Below are 8,244 nucleotides of genomic sequence, written 5' to 3' on the forward strand. Positions count from 1 at the left end.
CTGGGCCATATCTGCGATGAGAATGCTCCTCATCCCCATGAAAACGACTAAGCCAGCCACCTCCGCTTCTTTGGGGATGTGGTGATGCGCCTGCAGACCCGTTCCAAGAGGGCTCGGCAACTTGTTGAGGATAGGAGTCGCAGTCTACTCAGGCGCGCATTCTCCCGCGTCTTCAGCCTCCTACGGAACATCGACTCCAACTTCGATTTTGATGCCGCCATTGCTCCCGTACCGGAAGCTATCCGGGGCGATCTAGCGCGATGGGTTAAGACAATGTGGATGCGCTAGTCAGGGCCTTCGCTTCTGAAGACAACGGGGTAGTGGTCGTGGCAGACGAAGGCGTCGTGGTTGACGATGGCGACGCCAGCGCCGGTGAAGGTGGAGGCGACGCCAACGATGGCGACAGCGATGCCACCGGTGCATCAAAAGATGATATGGGAGATGTGGCGAGCGACATATCTGGCTGATTCCTCGTTCCCCTGCCGTTTACCCTATAAAAACTTGGGCATGGCCCCGGAAGATTGTAAGAGCATTTTGAGAGGGGGAGCCCCTCATGTAAATAATCGTAGCTTTTATCCTTATGTGTCAAATTGAGTACGCGTCTTCACGAGCTTATGCATGCTGGGGCAAGTTGTTGTTGCGGTTTACCTTAGCTTGGCGAGCCCAAAACCGGCCCGAGAGATTGCTGGTTTTTGAGGAGCTCCTGAGGAGTTCGTCGACACGCCCGAGGGGGCCGACAAGGCATGCAACACCACGTAAGCTGGCAGGCTGCTAAGACGGCGTGGTGGTAGGGTCTTCACGAAGATCTGCATGCCACCACATAGGTGCTTGCTAGGTTGGCCTGGAGGCCGCGCGTCGCCACGCAGGTGCCTACCTAGCTGGTTGGGCTGGCGGCTGCATGGGGACGGCGGTGGGGCCTTGGCAGACGTGGGCTAGGCTGTGGCCTCACAGGTGTCGTCGGCAAGGATCTTGCCGGGGCCCTGGCAAGGGTCTTGCCGTGGCATCGCGGTCGTCCCCAGCAAGGATCTTGCTGGGGGTCTCGTGGATTTCCTCAGCACAGATCTTGCCGAGGATCGTCGTCTTCTGGTTCTCATCCGATCTTGTGTTCTTATGATCTTCACAAACATCTATAAGCCACCATGAAGGTGCCTCCCGAGCCTTGGTTCCAATGTGGTTGATGGTGTTGGAACCCTTGGGCTCAAGGGTGGCGCACTCTATTGGCATTGGGCAACTTGCCCCGGCAAGGCTCTTGCCGGGGCTGCGGAGGCCACCCCGGTAAGGGCCTTGCCGGGGGAGTCCACCTCGCCCTCTTCTCTTTGTGTCTCTGTTCTTAGCGTTATTCTGGTTGCCTTGTGCTTTTTCTCCCTCTGCCCCGCTAGGTATGGTCATATGCGTGGCTCTAACTGTCCGTGCACAAGTAAAGGGGTACAAAAGTGAGCCCCTACTTTTGTGCACCGACACTATGCATGATCATGTAGTTGACATCGTATTTGTGGCGAAGCCACCATTCATCCTACTTTTATACATGTCACTCTTGATTCATTGCACATCCCGGTACACCACGGGAGGCATTCATATAGAGTCATATTTTGTTCTAGTATCGAGTTATAATTTTTGAGTTGTAAGCAAATAAAAGTGTGACAATCTTCATTATTAGAGCATTGTCCCATGTGAGGAAATAAAAAAAGGGGAGAGAAAGGCCAAATAAAAAAAGAACGCCCAAAAAATGAGAGAAAAAGAGAGAAGGGACAATGTTACCATCCTTTTGTGCCACACTTGTGCTTCAAAGTAGCACCATGATCTTCATGATAGAGAGTCTCCTATATTGTCACTTTCATATACTAGTGGGAATTTTCCATTATATAACATGGCTTGTGTATTCCAACGATGGGCTTCTTCAAAATGCCCTAGGTCTTCATGAGCAAGCAAGTTGGATGCACCCCCACTTAGTTTTTTTAGCTTTCATAAACTTATAGCTGTAGTGCATCCGTTGCATGGCAATCCCTACTCACTCACATTATTATCTATTGATGGGCATCTCCATAGCCCGTAGATATGCCTAGTTAATGTGACACTATATCCTTCTTTTGTCTTCTCCACAACCACCTTCTATTCCACCTATAGTGCTATGTCCATGGCTCACGCTCATGTATTGCGTGAAAGTTGAAAAAGTTTGAGAACATAAAAAGTATGAAACAATTGCTTGGCTTGTCATCGGGGTTGTGCATGATTTGAATATTTTATGTGATGAAGATGGAGCATAGCCAGACTATATGATTTTGTAGGGATAAGCTTTCTTTGGCCATGTTATTTTGAGAAGACATAATTATTTTGTTAGTATGCTTGAAATATTATTGTTTTTATGTCAATATTAAACTATTGTTTTGAATCATACGGATCTGAACATTCACGCCACAATAAAGAGAATTACAAGGATAACTATTAGGTAGCATTCCACATCAAAAATTCTATTTTTATCATTTATGTACTTGAGGATGAGCAGGAATTAAGCTTGGGGATGCCTGATATGTCTCCAACGTATCTATAATTTTTTACTGTTCCATGCTATTATATTATATGTTTTGGATGTTTTATATGCATTAATATGCTATTTTATATCATTTTTGGGACTAAGCTATTAACCTAGAGCCCAGTGCCAGTTTCTGTTTTTTCCCTTGTTTTAGAGTTTCGCAGAAAAGGAATACCAAACGGAGTCCAAACAAAATGAAACTTTGGCGATGATTTTTCTTGGACCGGAAGACATCCAAAGGACTTGGAGTGCATGCCAGGGGAGCCATGAGGCGGCCACAAGGACGAAGGGCGCGTCCAGGGGGTAGGGCGCGCCCCCATCCTTGTGGGCCCCTTGTGACTCCACCAACCTATTTCTTCCACCTATATATTCTCAAATACCCCAAAACCTTCCAGGGGAGCCACGAAACCATTTTTCACCACCAAAACCTTCTGTACCCGTGAGATCCCATCTAGGGGCCTTTTCTGGCATTCTGCCGGATGGGGATTCGATCACGGAGGGCTTCTACATCAACACCATTGCCTCTCCGATGAAGCGTGAATAGTTTACCACAGACCTACAGGTCCATAGCTAGTATCTAGATGGCTTCTTCTCTCTCTTTGATTCTCAATACCATGTTGTCGTCGATGTTATTGGAGATCTATTCGATGTAATAGTTTTTTGCTGTGTGTTTGCCGAGATCCGATGAATTGTGGATTTATGATCAGCTTATCTATGAATATTATTTTAATCTCCTCTGAATTCTTATATGCATGATTTGATATCTTTGCAAGACTCTTTGAACTATCAATTTGGTTTGGCCAACTAGATTGGTTTTTCTTGCAATGGGAGAAATGCTTAGCTTTGGGTTCAAACTTGCGGTGCTCGATCCTAGTAACATAAGGGGAACTGACACGTATTGTATTGCTGCCATCGAGGATAACAAGATGGGGTTTTAATCATATTGCTTGAGTTAATTTCGCTACATCATGTCATGTTATTTAGTGCGTTACTCTATTCTTATGAACTTAATACTCTAGATACATGCAGGACTCGGTCGATGTGTGGAGTAATAGTAGTAGATGCAGAATCATTTCGGTCTACTTGATACGGACGTGATGCCTATATTCATGATCATTAACTTAGATATCATCATAACTTTGCGCTTTTTTCTATCAATTGCTCGGCAGTAATTTGTTCACCCACCGTAATATTTTCTATCTTGAGAGAAGCCTCTAGTGAAACCAATGGCCCTCGGGTCTATTCTCCATCATATAATCTTCTATTTTCCGTCATATAAGTTTCGGATCTACGATTTTAGTTTCCTATTTACTTTCTTTGCAATCTTTTACTTTCTGATCTATAAACCAAAAATACCAAAAATATTACTTTACCATTTATCCATCTATATCAGATCTCACTTTGCAAATAACCTTGAAGGGATTGACAATCCCTTTGTCGCGTTGGGTGCAAGTTGGTGTTTGTTTGTGCATGTATTCGGTGGCTTGTTGCATTGTCTCCTACTGGATTGATACCTTGGTTCTCAAAGTTGAGGGAAATACTTACTCTACTTTGCTGTATCACCCTTTCCCCTTCAAGGGAAAAACCAATGAAAGCTCAAGCGGTAGCAAGAAGGCTTGGTGAAGCCTGACTATCTACAAGGCCCTTCACATGCTTGAGGCTACCACCTGAGTAGCAAGCTACTCATCAACATCGAGATCTACATAGAATCCATCGGAGGGGGCGGTGTTCTCCTCTGCAATAGTTTATTAAGCAAACATGGGTACTAAGGTACTAAGCAAGTCTTACATCAGATCCTATCATATATGCAACATTATCAACAAGGGTAGTGGAATTTATGCAGCAAGCTAGCTTTGACTCTTGGCTATTCTATCCTTCATATAACAGTAGTTTGAATAAGATGAGATAGCGCACATGAGTCCGCTAATCACCACAACAATACTCCACCATGGATCCTCTCTTGTCTTCCTACGAGAGGGCCATCCACGGCACTCACACTTGTCTTGAGTCTTTTATGGGTAACCATTCACTTGTCTATGAACTGCATAAGCAACCAAGTGGTCCATTACCGCAGATGCGGCTATTCAAATAGTTTGATAACCCTGCAGGGCTGTACTTCTTCACACATGTGTCCACCACTTAGCGCCTGCACACGTCATGTACACGGCAGACTTCAAGCGAAAGCCGGCGAGGGTGTTGACCACGACCTAACCAACCACACAAGTCTCTAGTCCAGGTTTATTGCCTATTCGGGTTCCATCCACAAGGAGATACGGCCGGTGTTTCCAGTACGGGCCCAAACGATGTGTGCAGGGTTCCCAAGGCACCAAACGGGCGTGCTGGTACACCGTGCCAGATACCTGCCCCATCACAGTCCACCCCAAGGGTTAGCGCTGCGCATAGCCTCCAGTATACTATAGACACGAGAAACTACTTGCAACTACTGGACCGAGATCATGGCAGTCAATAAGTCAAGCGAGGTCATATTTCAGGGGCCCAATGTGTGGCAGTAGCTGATGTTGAATCACACACACAAATATCGGTTCTTAGGGACGGTTCCAATGAAACAACCCACACTAGTAGAAAAGGGGGCAAAGGTCCAGGCCGGGTCAGCCCATTAGTCCCGGTTCAGTCTAGAACCGGGACCAATGGGGGGATTGGACCTGGTTCGTGAGCCCAGGGGGCCGGCCGGGCCACGTGGGCCATTGGTCCCGGTTCGTCTGGACCTTTTGGTCCCGGTTGGTGGGACAAACCGGGACCAATGGGCCTCGCTCCTGGCACACCACCATTGGTCCCGGTTGGTGGCTTGAACCGGGACCAAAGGCTCCCCTTTAGTCCCGGTTCATGCCACCAACTGGGACCAATGAGGTGCCTATATATACCCCCTCGCGTAAGAGCAGAGCACATTGCTCTGTTTTTTCTAGCCGAGGGAGAGAGGGCTTGGTGGTGCTCTAGCTCACCTCCTATGCACACAAGGTGTTCGATGGAATGCCTGAGCCACACTACTTAAGCTTTCTCCTCTCCAAGCTCGACCTCCAAGCTCCATTTTCCTCAATATTTGTCTAGGTTTAGCGGTTCGTCACGCCCCGTCCCCGTCTTCACCACCGTCGATCACCCGCGCCGAGCTCATCGCCGGCACCACCGTGGTGAGCCTCTTGTTCTTATATTCTTTCTGAAAGGAAAAAAATTCTTACTTGTATGTTTACATAGATACTTGTATTATTTTCTTACTTTTATTATTGCATCTTATATAGTGCGATGGTTTTGGTATCCGCCCCTGTTCTTTCTTCTCTATTCTTTCTTCTCCTCTTTTTTTATTCTTCTTCCTCTTTTTTTTATCGGGAACGAGGGTCGTCGAGGGTCGCTGAGGGGTCGAGGGTCGAGAGGGGGTCGACGGCCGCCGAGGGGAGGTCTAGGGTCGCCGAGGGGTCGAGGGTCGTCAAACATGAGAGGAAGAAGAGGATAAAAAAAGAAGAGGAAGAAGAAAAAAAGAGGAGAAGAAAGAATAGAGGCCTCTATTCTTTCTTCTCCTCTTTTTTTTCTTCTTCTTCCTCTTTTTTTTATCGGGAACGAGGGTCGTCGAGGGTTGCCGACCGGTAGAGGAAACCCTAAATAGCAAGTATCGTCTGTGTGAGATACATGTGGCCGTCGGTGTCGGACACTACATCCATGTCCCACAGTAGTGTCCGACACCGACGGCCACATGTATCTCACACCGACGATACTTGCTATTTAGGGTTTCCTCTACCGCTCGGCGACCCTCGATGACCCTCATTCCCGATAAAAAGAAGAGGAAGAAGAAGAAAAAAAAGAGGAGAAGAAAGAATAGAGGCCTCTATTCTTTCTTCTCCTCTTTTTTTTCTTCTTCTTCCTCTTCTTTTTTTATCCTTGAAGCGTTGTCGAGGCCAACCCAAACCCTAGAGAAGCAGCGTTGAGGCCACTAATTAATATTAATTCTACGTTTGCCACTAATATATCCATCTGTCATGTTTGAATAATAATTGCCATGTTGTAAATATTTGTAGAAACTATGGACACCGCCCGAGACAAAGTACAAGAAGAGTTGTTGGGGGACATAATCGCACGAGGAAGTGATGTCGTCTGCTCGTTATTTCTCAACGACACCGATGGTCTAGAAGCAGCTGGCTATGATTATGATGGCTCCGGTGACCCAATGCCGGTGCAAGAAGGAGACCGTGAGGACGGCTCCGGTGACCCAATGCCGGTGCAAGAAGGAGACCGTGAGGACGGCTCCGGTGACCCAATGCCGGTGCAAGAAGGAGACCGTGATGACGGCTCCGGTGACCGAACCGAGTCTGGCCAGGTATATATATTAGTTAAGCCTGTGCTGACTAGCTAATTGATGCATTCATTGTTTTGGTATGTACACATATTAATTATGTCTTTGTTCTTTTTTCTAGCCCTTCGGATCGAGCACAACTTCAGTAAAGAGACGAGGCCCGAAGAAAAAGTTGAGCTCGGATGAAAGGTTTGAGATCATAGCAATCGCGCCCGACGGCCAACCGATTGAACCCATTCGGACAAAGAATGCATTTGTTGCTCAGTGCGGGGTTCTGGTTAGGGACAAGATCCCGATCAGCATCCAGCAATGGTTAAAGCCGGCTACAGAAGACCCTGATGTGTCTTATGTCTATGATATGCAGAAAAATGATCTTTGGACTGAGCAGAAGTCAAATTTCACCCTATCGCCAGAGGATGATCCGGAGAAGCCAGTTAAAGAGCAATTAATCAAGTATTTTGGTCTTAAGAGGATGGCAGACCTATTCAGGAGGTGGAAGAACGAGCTGAATAAGTTTGTCCATAAAAAAGAGACACAAGAATTCAAGGGCAGATATGAGAAGATTAGAGATCACTGGCCCGCATTTTTGGCCCACAAGACATTAGAAAAGAGTAAGAAGATGTCGGCGACAAACAAGCAAAATGCCGCGAAGAAGAAGCATCACCATCGCACGGGGTCAGGTGGCTACCTCGTAGCCCGGCCTAAGTGGGCCAAGACTGAGAATGATCTGGTTGATAAAGGGATCGAACCAGAGACAATTAACTGGCCAGACCGTTGCCGGACTTGGTTCTTTGGGGCTGGCGGAAACTTGGACCCTGTATCAGGGAAGTGCATTTGGACGGACAAGCAAATGGAAATACCAGTCAAGAGGCTTAAGCACTATATCGAAGCAGCGCAGCAAGGGACGTTCGTTCCAGACAGAGAGAACGGCGAGCTCACAATGGCCCTCGGGAATCCTGAGCACCCTGGATGGACACGAGGAACGCCAGGCTCCATTCCGTGGAAGGTTGGGTTTCTGGACGCAGGCGGTTACAAATGCCACGAGAGGAGGAAGAAAGTGGAGCAGACCCAACTGCAGGCGCTGCATGTTAGGGTACAAGCGATAGAGGGAACGAGAAGCAAATCGCAGCAAAAGAACTGTCGAAGCTTCCCCGAAGCTACCCCGCCATCTCAGCGGAGAAGCAGTGTGGCTTCCACCGAGCTGCTTCAGCCGGAGCATGTCTTGACGGCTCCTGCCAGCTATCCCATGGGTTCTATCACGGAGTCTCAAAATTGCCACCTTATGACGCAATGGATTAATATGAAGGTCAAGGCGGCTGTTGGCTCTGTTTTTCCTACTGAACCCAGCGCAACTTTTCACTGCCGGCCGATTCTAGAAGGATATGCTAGGGTGATGGTGGATGAAATAACAGAG

This window comes from Triticum urartu, chromosome 6A, assembly GCF_056163025.1.
Source record: "Triticum urartu cultivar PI428250 chromosome 6A, HENAU_Tu73, whole genome shotgun sequence".
In the NCBI taxonomy this organism is placed as follows: Eukaryota; Viridiplantae; Streptophyta; class Magnoliopsida; order Poales; family Poaceae; genus Triticum; species Triticum urartu.